At 45.0% G+C, this 12,594-nt stretch overlaps 1 protein-coding gene across 2 annotated transcripts in view; it reads left to right on the top strand.

The window, feature by feature from the left end:
• Positions 1–6,114: 6,114 nt before the first annotated feature.
• Positions 6,115–12,594, top strand: part of LOC115140834 (zinc finger and BTB domain-containing protein 32-like) — a 41,763-nt gene continuing 35,283 nt past the window's right edge. The window contains exon 1 of one of the 2 annotated variants that reach the window (XM_065027959.1): positions 6,115–6,182. The gene's annotated coding sequence lies outside the window, so the exon portion shown is untranslated. The remainder of the gene's footprint in view (positions 6,183–12,594) is intronic. The other variant, XM_065027960.1, reaches the window with a different exon arrangement.

The raw sequence follows: 12,594 nt of genomic DNA, 5'->3' as shown, positions 1-12,594 counted from the left end.
TAACCACACATCAACCAAACACCTATTTAGTTTCAATAGAACATGTAGCACAATGACATCACATCCTGTTCTTTCACCTCAATTTCCATTCCAGTTTTAAAACGTCACAGACTGAAACTATCTGCAATGTCAGGAAGTCAACATGGTTATGGTTTTATGATTTATTCTAGGCCAAATGACAACCCTCGGCAGCAATATTGTCTTAAACACCATAGACAATGGTTTTGCTTGTCTACTAAGTTAAATTCACCTGTTTCAATTGAAACTCATCTTAGTGGATTTTTTTTTTTTTTTTTAAGAGTCAGCAGGCTCAGCACATGTTATTTGGTTGTAACGTTATTAGGCTTTAATTATGACTTTTTATATGACATTTGATACATTATTATTTATCTAGGCCAGTGGTCACAAACCAGTCGGTAGCGATCTACTGGTCGATCTCAGAGGAATTCCTATTAGATCATCAAGCATTTTTGTAAAAAAATAAAATAAATGTGCGTTCCCCCTACAACCAGTACTGCAGCTGCATTGAATGAGTATAGCAAAGTGTTCCGATAAGCTTGTGTCTAATTTAATATCAAGGAATATTTCACTTTCTCTGGTCAAATGAGTAACAACATCAATTGGTGCATGAGTCAGAAATAATGCAGTACGACCTGAGTTTGGCCATCAGTTGGAATATGGTGTCCCCACAGATATAACAATGAGAGAGAGTTTAGATCTTCTTAGGGCTAGGCCTCTTTTTTCTCCATTTCCACCTGAATGACGTACCCAAAGTAAACTACCTGTTGCTCAGTCCCCGAAGCCAGGATATGCATATAATTGGTACCATTGGAAAGAAAACGTTTTAACATTTGTAGAAATGTTAAAATAATGTAGGAGAATATAACACAATAGATATGGTAGGAGAAAATCCAAAGAAAAACCAACCAGAATTTTTTTGAGAGAGACCATCCTCTTAGAAGGGTAAGTGAATGCTCCCTGGATGCAATTCCTATGGCTTCCACAGGGTGTCAGCAGTCTATGATCAAGGTTTCAGGCTTGTAACTTCAAAAACGAATAAGAAATATCAGTTTTAGTACAGTCTTGGAAATTTGTGTTTGCGCGTGCCATGAAGACAGGACGCACCTGCTAAAATGTCCTATTGAACATACTTATTTCCATAAGAAACATTATAGTTTGATTACATTTTAGTTAAATAAAGTAATTAAAAATTAAATAAAAAACCTTGCAACACTCCCTGATCTACTGGGTGAGCAGACTTCTATTCCAGCCCAGCAATAATACACATTAATAATACACATTACTATCAACTCATTAGGTTTGATAAGGTGTGTTAGTGCTGGGCTAGAACATAAGCCTGCACACCCAGCATACATGAAGTAAAAGGATTGGCCTGCAACCGTTGTAATATGTTTGTAGCCTACGTTGTGTGTGACTTTTAATTGTATTGTTGTATACAACATTTGCTAAAATAAGTACACATACAATGTGGTAGGAGAATCAGAATTAGCTAGGTAACATAGAAAATGAAGATGTCTTATCTGCAGAATATGCTTATATGATTGAACTGTTGAATTCTTGTCTCCCTTCTGACTCTGGTGTTGCCAACTGCACTTCCTCCCTCATATGGGCCTCAGTCACCTGGGACCCAGAGAGGGGAGAAGTCAGGCTTGTCTATCACATGTCCCTGTTGCTGTGCAGAATATCAGAAAGAGAATAGTGCAAAGGAGGTCAGAAGGGAATGTTGTTTCCATATGTAAATGTGTCTTTACCAATTGCAAACCATGTGAAGGGATGGCGTGAGTAATGGGGAACCAATCACTTGTCTCCACAATGTCTGTGCATCAGTCACCCCCTCCTTGGGCCTTGGGGGGATTGTTCTCTCCCCTAGTTCCCTTTTTAGCAAGGTGCAGACTAAGTAACAACAAATGTCCTTTTAAGTTCTTAGAAGTGAACAAAACAACAAAATATTTATATTTGGGGCCAATGTCTGGCACAGGATGTGTGGGGTTGGTGTCTAGAGCCATTGCAACGTCATCTCTGATGTTGCACCTGTCGTGTCTTTACTATCATTAACTGAAGACTGGTAGTTTTTATCAAAGATTCTCTGTAATTAGTTATTACGCGATTAGACTGATTAATCATGTAACCGTAATTACTAGGAAGTCGGGGCACCAAGGAAAAATATTCAGATTACAAAGTTATAATTTCCTAAAATAACTTTTCAGATATTTTATCTGATCAATTAGTCTTCGAATTAATGAATTATTTACTTTACCTCACGTTAGTCTCATTCTAAACGTTGTAAATTGTTGGTTATCTGCACGAACCCAGTCTTCACTATGAGTCATCCATACATCAATTGTCTTAAATCATTTATTTATTACTAACTAAGTAATTCACAGAAATGCATAAACAAACAAACAAACAAGGTAAATGTAATGATAGGAGAATGTGCAAGTGTGGGCTAAACCGGCATGGCGGCTTGTTAGACAAAAGGGGGGGTCAACTAAGAAGTCACTACAGAGTGATAATTATAACAATTGAAATGCTAATCCTTTACACATGAACACTCACTCATTCGGGAACAATTGCAATCAATATATATACGTATTTACGCTCAGTGTGTCGTCTTGATCGCTGGTGAAAAGTTAGTCTTTTGTAGAATTGTCCGTCTCTCTACCTCTCTCTCTCTCGGTTGTGGTTAGAGGGGATAGTTCAGAGTTGAGTTGATTATTCTGTCACATTGTATAATGATAGGGGACAAGCTAACATTTTTCACTAACATTTTCAACCTTTCCCTGACTGAGTCTGTAATACCTACATGTGTCAAGCAGACCACCATAGTCCCTGTGCCTTAGGAATCGAAGGTAACCTGCCTAAATTATTACCGCCCGTAGCACTCATGTCGGTAGCCATGACGTGCTTTTATAAGCTGGTCATGGCTCACATCAACAGCATTATCCCGGATACCCTAGACCCACTCCAATTCACATACCGCCCCAACAGATCCACAGATGACGCAATCTCAACCTCACTCCACACTGCCCTTTCCCACCTGGACAAAAGGAACATCTACGTGAGAATGCTGTTCATTGACTACAGCTCAGCGTTCAACACATTAGTACCCACAAAGCTCATCACAAAGCTAAGGACCCTGGAACTAAACACCTCCCTCTGCAACTGGACCCTGGACTACCTGATGGGTTGCCCCCAGGTGGTAAGGGTAGGCAACAATACGTCTGCCATGCTGATCCTCAACACTGGTGCCTCTCAATACTGGGGCCCCTCAACTACGTGGCCAAACACGACTCCAACACCATCATTAAGTTTGCTGACGGCACAACAGTGGTAGGCCTGATCACCGACAACGATGAGACAGCATATAGGGAGGAGGTCAGAGACCTGGCCGTGTGGCGCCAGGACAACAACCTCTACCTTTTATTAATTTTTCAAATATATATTTTTTATTTCACCTTTATTTAACCAGGTAAGCTAGTTGAGAACAAGTTCTCATTTGCAACTGCGACCTGGCCAAGATAAAAACAAAGCAGTGAGACAAAAAACAACAACACAGAGTTGCACATGGAATAAACAAGCGTACAGTCAATAACACAATAGAAAAAGTTATGTTTATATACAGTGTGTGCAAATGGCGTGAGGAGGTAAGGCAATAAATAGGCCATAGTTGCGAAGTAATTACAATTCAGCAGATTATCACTGGAGTGATAGATCAGTAGATGATGATGTGCAAGTAGTGATACTGGTGTGCAAAAGAGCAGAAAAGTAAATAAAAACAATATGAGGATGAGGTAGGGAGATTGGGTGGGCTATTTACAGATGGACTATGTACAGCTGCAGCGAACGGTGAACTGCTCAGATAGCTGATGTTTAAAGTTAGTGAGGGAAATGTAAGTCTCCAGCTTCAGAGATTTTTGCAATTTGTTCCAGTCACTGGCAGCAGAGAACTGGAAGGAAAGGCGGACAAAGGAGGTGCTTTTCTCACTGGGGATGACCAGTGAGAAATACCTGCTGGAGCGGGTGCTACGGGTGGGTGTTGTTATCATGACGAGTGAGCTGAGGTAAGGCGGAGCTTTACCTAGCATAGACTTATAGATGACCTGGAGCCAGTGGGTCTGACGACGAATATGTAGTGAGGGCCAGCCGGCGAGAGCATACAGGTCGCAGTGGTGGGTGGTATAAGGGGCTTTGGTAACAAAACAGACGGCACTGTGATAGACTGCATCCAGTTTGCTGAGTAGAGTATTGGAAGCTATTTTGTGGATGACATCGCCAAAGTCTTGGATCGGTAAGATAGTCAGTTTTACTAGGGTAAGTTTGTCGGCGTGAGTGAAGGAGTACAAAACAATATATACATACAAAAAGTAAACGAGAGGACGACAAACCACGTGTGCACTACTACACCATCCCTCAACGAGATCAAGACAAAGGAGATGATTGTGGACTACAGTAAAAAGAGGACCGAGCACACCCCCATTCTCATCGATGGGGCTGTAGTGGAGCAGGTTGAGAGTTTCAAGTTGCTTGGTTTCCACATCACCAACAAACTAACATGGTCCAAGCACACCAAGGTAGTCATGAACAGGGCACGACAGAACCTTTTTTTTGTTTGTTTTACCTTTATTTAACTAGGCAAGTCAGTTTAGAACAAATTCTTATTTTCAATGACGGCCTAGGAACACTGGGTTAACTGCCTTGTTCAGGGGCAGAACAACATATTTTTACCTTGTCAGCTCAGAGATTCGATCTTGCAACTTTTCGGTTACTAGTCCAACGCTCTAACCACTAGGCTACTTGCCACCTAGCGGCTATTCCCCATTAGGAGACTGAAAATATTTGGCATGGGTCCTCAGATCCTTAAAAGGTTCTACAGCTGCACCATTGAGAGCATCCTGACTGGTTGCACCATCCAGGACCTCTATACCAGGCGGTGTCAGAGGAAGGCCCTAAAATTTGTTAAAGACTCCAGCCACCCTAGTCATAGACTGTTCTCTCTGCTACCACACAGCAAGCGGTACCGGAGCGCCAAGTCTAGGTCCAAGAGTCTTCTAAACAGTGTTTACCCCTAAGCCATAAGACTCCTGAACATCTAATCAAATGGCTACCCAGAGTATTTGCATTGCCCCCCCTCCCCTATTTTATACCGCTGCTACTCTCTGTTGTTATCATCTACAGTATATATAGTCACTTTAATAACTCTCCCTACATGTACATATTACCTCAACTAACCAGTGTCCCCGCACATGGACTCTGTACTTGTCACACCCTGACCATAGTTTGCTTTGTATGTTTCTATGTTTTGGTTGGTCAGGGTGTGATCTGAGTGGGCATTCTATGTTGGATGTCTTGTTTGTCTATTTCTATGTCTGGCCTGATATGGTTCTCAATCAGAGGCAGGTGTTAGTCATTGTCTCTGATTGGGAACCATATTTAGGTAGCCTGTTTGGTGTTGGGTTTTGTGGGTGATTGATCCTGTCTCTGTGTTTGCACCAGATAGGGCTGGTTAGGTTTTCTCACGTTTATTCTTTTGTTAGTCTATTCATGTATAGTTTTCTTTATTAAAGTACCATGAATAGAAACCACGCTGCATTTTGGTCCGCCTCTCCTTCAACTCAAGAAAACCGTTACAGTACTCCCCTGTATATAGTATCGCTATTGTTATTTACTGCTGCTCTTTAATTCATTTATACTTTTATTTGTTATTCTTATTCGTATCAAACACCTGCATTTTGTGACTAATAAAATGTGATCTGATTTGAATTTCAGGAGCTGAATGGTAGTTTGATCATAGCACTCCTCTCACAGCTATACAAGTATTCCCTGAATTTACTCAGTTTGTTTGGAATGGGAAGTATACCCAGCATACCTCCAGCAGAAGGATTGGCCTGCTAGAGTTGTAATGCGTTTGTAGCCTACTTGTGTGACTTATATATATAACATTTATATATAACATTTGCTAACATGAGTACACATTGCATACAATGGTGTAAGTTTCCTTTTTTACCTTTATAAACTCAACTTGCGTCTGTAAATATCTGTATTCATTATACTAGTATTATTTCCGTAGCCTAGGCTACACTAATGGTCACGTTCCAAGTCCTATGCCTGTAAAGTGATTTGAACGCCAATCGGCTGTACTCCGGTACTGTACCTGCACCACGGTAGGAATTTATGTTTTACGACTCAATTTTAACCAAGATTAAAGTGAATAGTTAACTTGATTATGATAAATTATGTATTAATCAATAGCATAGTAGTTCTACAGTAGCTATATAATGAACGTTGTAAAGTTGAAAAGATCAAATATAGACAAAAGTAACATTTAACTTTCGATTTTGATCATACTGTAGGTAGCCGATTGTATTACCTCATCTATCACTATTTATATCATACAACATAAAGATAAATGAAGAGAGTAGGTCTAAACCTAGCAACAACAACAAATATCATGTCCTTCTGTCATATTGATAATTATGTGTTAAATATACAGTCTGGGATTCGAAAAACAGCAGAGGCTGTTAAAGCTTTCATTTCAATATCCTCTGGGATTTTATTTAGCAGCTGAGATATGGGGCTGAAACGTAACCACTCTCATTTATAGACTGAGCTATGAATGAAAGGACATGATTATGCATTGATTGAAAATGATCGTTTTAACCATGGTTAAAAGTGGTACGGTGTTCCGTTGAAAATTAGAGTACATTGTTTACAAACAATGGAGTAAAACAATGTCTTATTTTGTGTTATTATGGTGTAAAACAGTGGAATTTAACAATAGTCAATGGCTGTATGATTCATTTAAACGTCCAATAATAGATGTACCAATCAAATAAACTTGATTATGATTAATTATTTGTTCATCAATAGCATAGTAGCCTACAATACCTCAAGAATGAACATTGCAAAGTCGAAAATAAAATAAAAACGAAAGAAACATTTTACTTTCGATTTTGATCCCCATGACGCCACAAGATTTTATCTGACCGGTTTTGCAGGTGAACTACAAAACTGCAGCCAGACTGTAGACTAGGCTAACCTACAGTGGGGAGAACAAGTATTTGATACACTGCCGGTTTTGCAGGTTTTCCTACTTACAAAGCTTGTAGAGGTCTGTAATTTTTTATCATAGGTACACTTCAACTGTGAGAGACGGAATCTAAAACAAAAATCCAGAAAATCACATTGTATGATTTTTAAGTAATTATTTAGCATTTTATTGCATGACATAAGTATTTGATCACCTACCAACCAGTAAGAATTCCGGCTCTCACAGACCTGTTACTTTTTCTTTAAGAAGCCTCCTGTTCTCCACTCATTACCTGTATTAACTGCACCTGTTTGAACTCGTTACCTGTATAAAAGTCACCTGTCCACACACTCAGTCAAACAGACACCAACCTCTCCACAATGGCCAAGACCAGAGAGCTGTGTAAGGACATCAGGGATAAAATTGTAGATGGGCTACAGGACAATAGGCAAGCAGCTTGTTGGCGCAATTATTAGAAAATGGAAGACGTTCAAGATGACGGTAAATCACCCTCGGTCTGGGGTTCCATGCAAGATCTCACCTAGTGGGGCATCAATGATCATGAGGAAGGTGAGGTATCAGGCCAGAACTACACGGCAGGACCTGGTCAATGACCTGAAGAGAGCTGGGACCACAGTCTCAAAGAAAACCATTAGTAACACACTACGCCGTCATGGATTAAAATCCTGCAGCGCACGCAAGGTCCCCCTGCTCAAGCCAGCGCATGTCCAGGCCCGTCTGAAGTTTGCCAATGACCATCTGGATGATCCAGAGGAGGAATGGGAGAAGGTCATGTGGTCTGATGAGACAAAAATAGAGCTTTTTGGTCTAAACTCCACTCGCCGTGTTTGGAGGAAGAAGAAGGATGAGTACAACCTCAAGAACACCATCCCAACTGTGAAGCATGGAGGTGGAAACATCATTCTTTGGGGATGCTTTTCTGCAAAGGGGACAGGACGACTGCACCGTATTGAGAGGAGGATGGATGGGGCCATGTATCGCGAGATCTTGGCCAACAACCTCCTTCTCTCAGTAAGAGCATTGAAGATGGGTCGTGGCTGGGTCTTCCAGCATGACAATGACCCGAAACACACAGCCAGGGCAACGAGGGCTACGTAAGAAACATCTCAAGGTCCTGGAGTGGCCTAGCCAGTCTCCAGACCTGAACCCAATAGAACATCTTTGGAGGGAGCTGAAAGTCCGTATTGCCCTTCTGGAGAAGGTCTGTATGGAGGAGTGGGCCAAAATCCCTGCTGTAGTGTGTTCAAACCTGGTCAAGAACTACAGGAAACGTAGGATCTCTGTAATTGCAAACAAAGGTTTCTGTACCAAATATTAGGTTCTGCTCTTCTAATGTATCAAATACTTATGTCATGCAATAAAATGCAAATAAAAATCATACAATGTGATTTTCTGGATTTTTGTTTTAGATTCCGCCTCTCACAGTTGAAGTGTACCTATGATAAAAATTACAGACCTCTACATGCTTTGTATGTAGGAAAACCTGCAAAATCGGCAGTGTATCAAATACTTGTTCTCCCCACTGTATGTGGCATTGGTAGCCTATTTCATTAGCTCATCCATCACTATTCACATCATATACAAATATACACCAGTTTATATACACCAGTGCTGCCATAGAGTTACATTAGATGTGCCCATCCACAAAGGCTCAAGGTCATTGGCCACAGACAAAAGTACGTCAAATCAGGTTATATGTCCCACAGCTTCAACATCATACATTCAAAGTCTTAGCTAGCAACCATCATCATGAATGAAGTCAACAATCTACTGGCAAATCCTTTACAATCGGTGTCATATGAAGAGAAACTATAAAGAGAAATTATGGATACAATGTATCTGTGCTCATCGGCCATTGGACAAGTTGGAAATCACTAATTCAACAATGAATGGTTTGGTAGGAATCAGTGGCTAACTCCAAGCATTGCAAAGTAAATACTGGCCTGCTATTCAGTGAAGTGTCTGTGGTCCAAGTCTGGGTTTAAGTGTCTCTTTTCCAAGCTTATAAGGACAAACATTCAACACTGGTGTCACGACTTCCGCCGAAGCCGGTCCCTCTCCTTGTTCGGGCAACGTTCGGCGGTCGACGTCACCGGTCTTCTAGCCATCGCCGCTCCACCTTTCATTTTCCATTTGTTTTGTCTTGTTTTCCTGCACACCTGGTTTACATCTCCTCATAATTACTATGTGTATTTAACTCTCTGTTCCCTCCATGTCTGTGTGGGGTATTGTTTACTGGCAAGGTTGGCACGCTTCCGGCTGGTATTGTGCCGGGTTTTGTTTTGTACCCGTGCTTTGTGGCAGCCGGTACTTTGTACTTGGTTATTGTACTTTGTATTGCCTCAGTAAAGTGCTTTGTCCACTCATCTCAGCTCTCCTGCGCCTGACTTCCATGCACCAGCTACACCCACCATTTGACAGAATACCCCACCCTCAATGGAGTCAGCAGGAGCAGGTGCCCCTGTTTTAGGGGTAGAGGAGCGTGTCCAGGAACACACAGCGATGCTCCACCATCTCGGCGGCGCCATGGACCGTGTCGTCCAAACAATGGACCGCTGGGAGAGACAGGGAGTCCCTCCAGCACAACAGGGGCCTCCACTTCTCGCTCCCCCTGTACCCGGTTCCAGGTGTATTCGTCTCGCCCTCCCCAGGGAGTACGATGGGACTCCCCAGTGTTTCCTGCTGCAGTTGGAGTTATACCTGGCGGCCGTCCACCCGGCTCCTTCGGGCCATGAGAGGGTGTCCGCCCTCGTCTCATGCCTCTCGGGGAAAGCCCTGGAGTGTACAAACACCGTGTGGGTGGAAGGAGATGCGGTGCTGGACCACTTAGAGGAGTTCACCCGTCGTTTCCGAGCAGTCTTCGACCACCCGCCCAATGGTAGAACGTCTGGTGAACTTCTCTTTCAACTGCGTCAGAGGACGAGGAGCACCCAGGATTTCGCTCTGGACTTTCGGATCCTGGCCGCCGAAGCAGGATGGAACGGCAGGGCCCTGATCGACCACTATCGCTGCAGCCTGCGCGAGGATGTCCGTTAGGAGTTGGCCTGCAGAGACACCACCCTCACCTTTGACCAGCTGGTGGACCTGTCCATCCGGCTGGATAACCTGCTGGCCACCAGCGGACATCCAGATCGGGCTTTGTTGGTTCCATCCTCCATCACCACTGCTCCAATACATATGGAGCTGGGAGGTGCTGCGCTTAGAGAGGCCGGAGGAGGGGCCTTCTCGTGCACCATCTGTGGCCACAGAGGTCACACTGCTGGTCGGTGTCGAGTTTGTTCCTCTGGGGGTCGAGGCAACAGGCAGGGGACTCTAGCGTCACCCCAGGTGAGTCGGCACCATTCTCACCCAGAGCCCTCTGTTGCACACCTGTTTTTGCATGTCATTTTTCCTGGGTTTTCCCCGCAATCACCGCATAAGGTGCTCGTCACTTCAGGCGCGGCTGGGAATTTTATAGACAGAGCATTCGCTCATAGTTTAGGGATACCTATTGTTCCAGTGGCTGTGCCCTTCCCACTTCACGCCTTAGACAGTCGACCATTAGGGTCAGGGTTGATTAGGGAGGCCACCGCTCTCCTGGGCATGGTGATGCCGGGGGGTCACAAGGAGAGAATCAGTCTCTTCCTCATTGACTCTCCTGCGTTTCCCGTGGTGCTAGGCCTACCCTGGTTAGCCTGTCATGACACCACTGTTTCATGGCAACGGAGGGCTCTCACGGGGTGGTCGCGAGAGTGCTCGGGGAGGTGTTTAGGAGTTTCCGTTGGTGCTACTACGGTGGAAAGTCCAGACCAGGTCTCCACCGTGTGCATTCCCCCCGAATATGCTGATTTGGCTCTCGCCTTCTCCAAAAAGAAGGCGACTCAATTACCACCCCATCGACGGGGGGATTGTGCGATAAATCTCTTGGTAGACGCCGCACTTCCCAGGAGTCACGTGTATCCCCTGTCACAGGCGGAGACGGCGGCTATGGAAACATATGTCTCCGAATCCCTGCGTCAGGGGTTCATTCGGTCCTCTACTCCACCCCTGTGCCTCCTCAAGTTTCTTTTTTGTGAAGAAGAAGGAGGGAGGTCTGTGCCCGTGTATTGACTATCGAGGCCTAAACCAGATCACTGTGAGGTACAGTTACCCGCTACCTCTCATAGCCACAGTGATTGAGTCAATGCACGGGGCGCGCTTCTTCACCAAACTAGATCTCAGGAGCGCTTACAACCTGGTGTGTATCCGGGAGGGAGACGAGTGGAAGACGGCGTTCAGTACTACCTCAGGGCATTATGAGTACCTGGTCATGCCGTACGGGTTGATGAATGCTCCATCAGTCTTCCAAGCCTTTGTAGACAAGATTTTCAGGGACCTGCACGGGCAGGGTGTAGTGGTGTATATTGATGACATTCTGATATACTCCGCTGCACACGCTGAGCATGTGTCCCTGGTGCGCAATGTGCTTGGTCGACCGTTGGAGAATGACCTGTACGTCAAGGCTGAGAAATGCTTGTTCTTCCAGCAGTCCGTCTCCTTCCTAGGGTACCGCGTTTCCAACTCAGGGGTGGAGATGGAGAGAGACCGCATTTCAGCCATGCGTAATTGGCCGACTCCCACCACGGTAAAGGAGGTGCAGCAGTTTCGTGGGTTTGCCAATTACTACTAGAGGTTTATCCGGGGTTTTGGTCAGGTAGCGGCTCCCATTACCTCACTGCTGAAGGGGGGACCGGTACGTTTGCAGTGGTCAGCTGAGGCGGACAGGGCTTTTGGTCACCTGAGGGCTCTGTTTACCTCGGCTCCCGTGCTGGCCCATCCGGATCCCTCTTTGGTGTTCATAGTGGAGATGGACGCGTCCGAGGCTGGGATGGGAGCCGTGCTCTCTCAGCACTCGGCTACGCCACCGAAGCTCCACCCCTGTGCCTTCTTCTCGAGGAAGCTCAGCTCGGCGGAGCAAAACTATGACGTGGGGGACCAGGAGCTGTTGGCTGTCATCAAGGCTTTGAAGGCGTGGAGACATTGGCTTGAGGGGGCTAAACACCCTTTTCTCATCTGGACTGACCACTGCTATCTGGAGCGAGGAGACTGAACCGGCGCCAGGCAAGGTGACCCATGTTTTTCACCTGTTTTGTTTTCACCCTTTCTTACAGACCTGGTTCCCAGAACATGAAGGCAGACACACTTTCCCGGCTGTATGACACAGAGGAGCGGCCTATGGATCCCACCCCCATACTCCCGGCCTCCTGCCTGGTGGCGCCGGTAGTGTGGGAGCTGGACGCGGACATTGAGCAGGCGCTACGTGCAGAGCCCGCTCCCCTCCAGTGTCCCGCTGGGCGTCTGTACGTTCCGTCTGCTGTCCGTGACCGGGCTGATCTATTGAGCCCACACGTCACCTTCCTCTAGTCATCTAGGCATCGATCGGACGGTGCGCTGTCTGAGTGGGAAATACTGGTGGCCCACTTTGGCTAAGGATGTGAGGTTTATGTTTCCTCCTGCTCGGTGTGTGCTCAGTGTAAGGCTCCTAGGCACCTGCCCAGAGGTAAGCT

This window comes from Oncorhynchus nerka, linkage group LG14 (genome assembly GCF_034236695.1).
Source record: "Oncorhynchus nerka isolate Pitt River linkage group LG14, Oner_Uvic_2.0, whole genome shotgun sequence".
Classification (NCBI taxonomy): domain Eukaryota; kingdom Metazoa; phylum Chordata; class Actinopteri; order Salmoniformes; family Salmonidae; genus Oncorhynchus; species Oncorhynchus nerka.
This window is presented reverse-complemented; position numbering and strand designations above follow the sequence as displayed.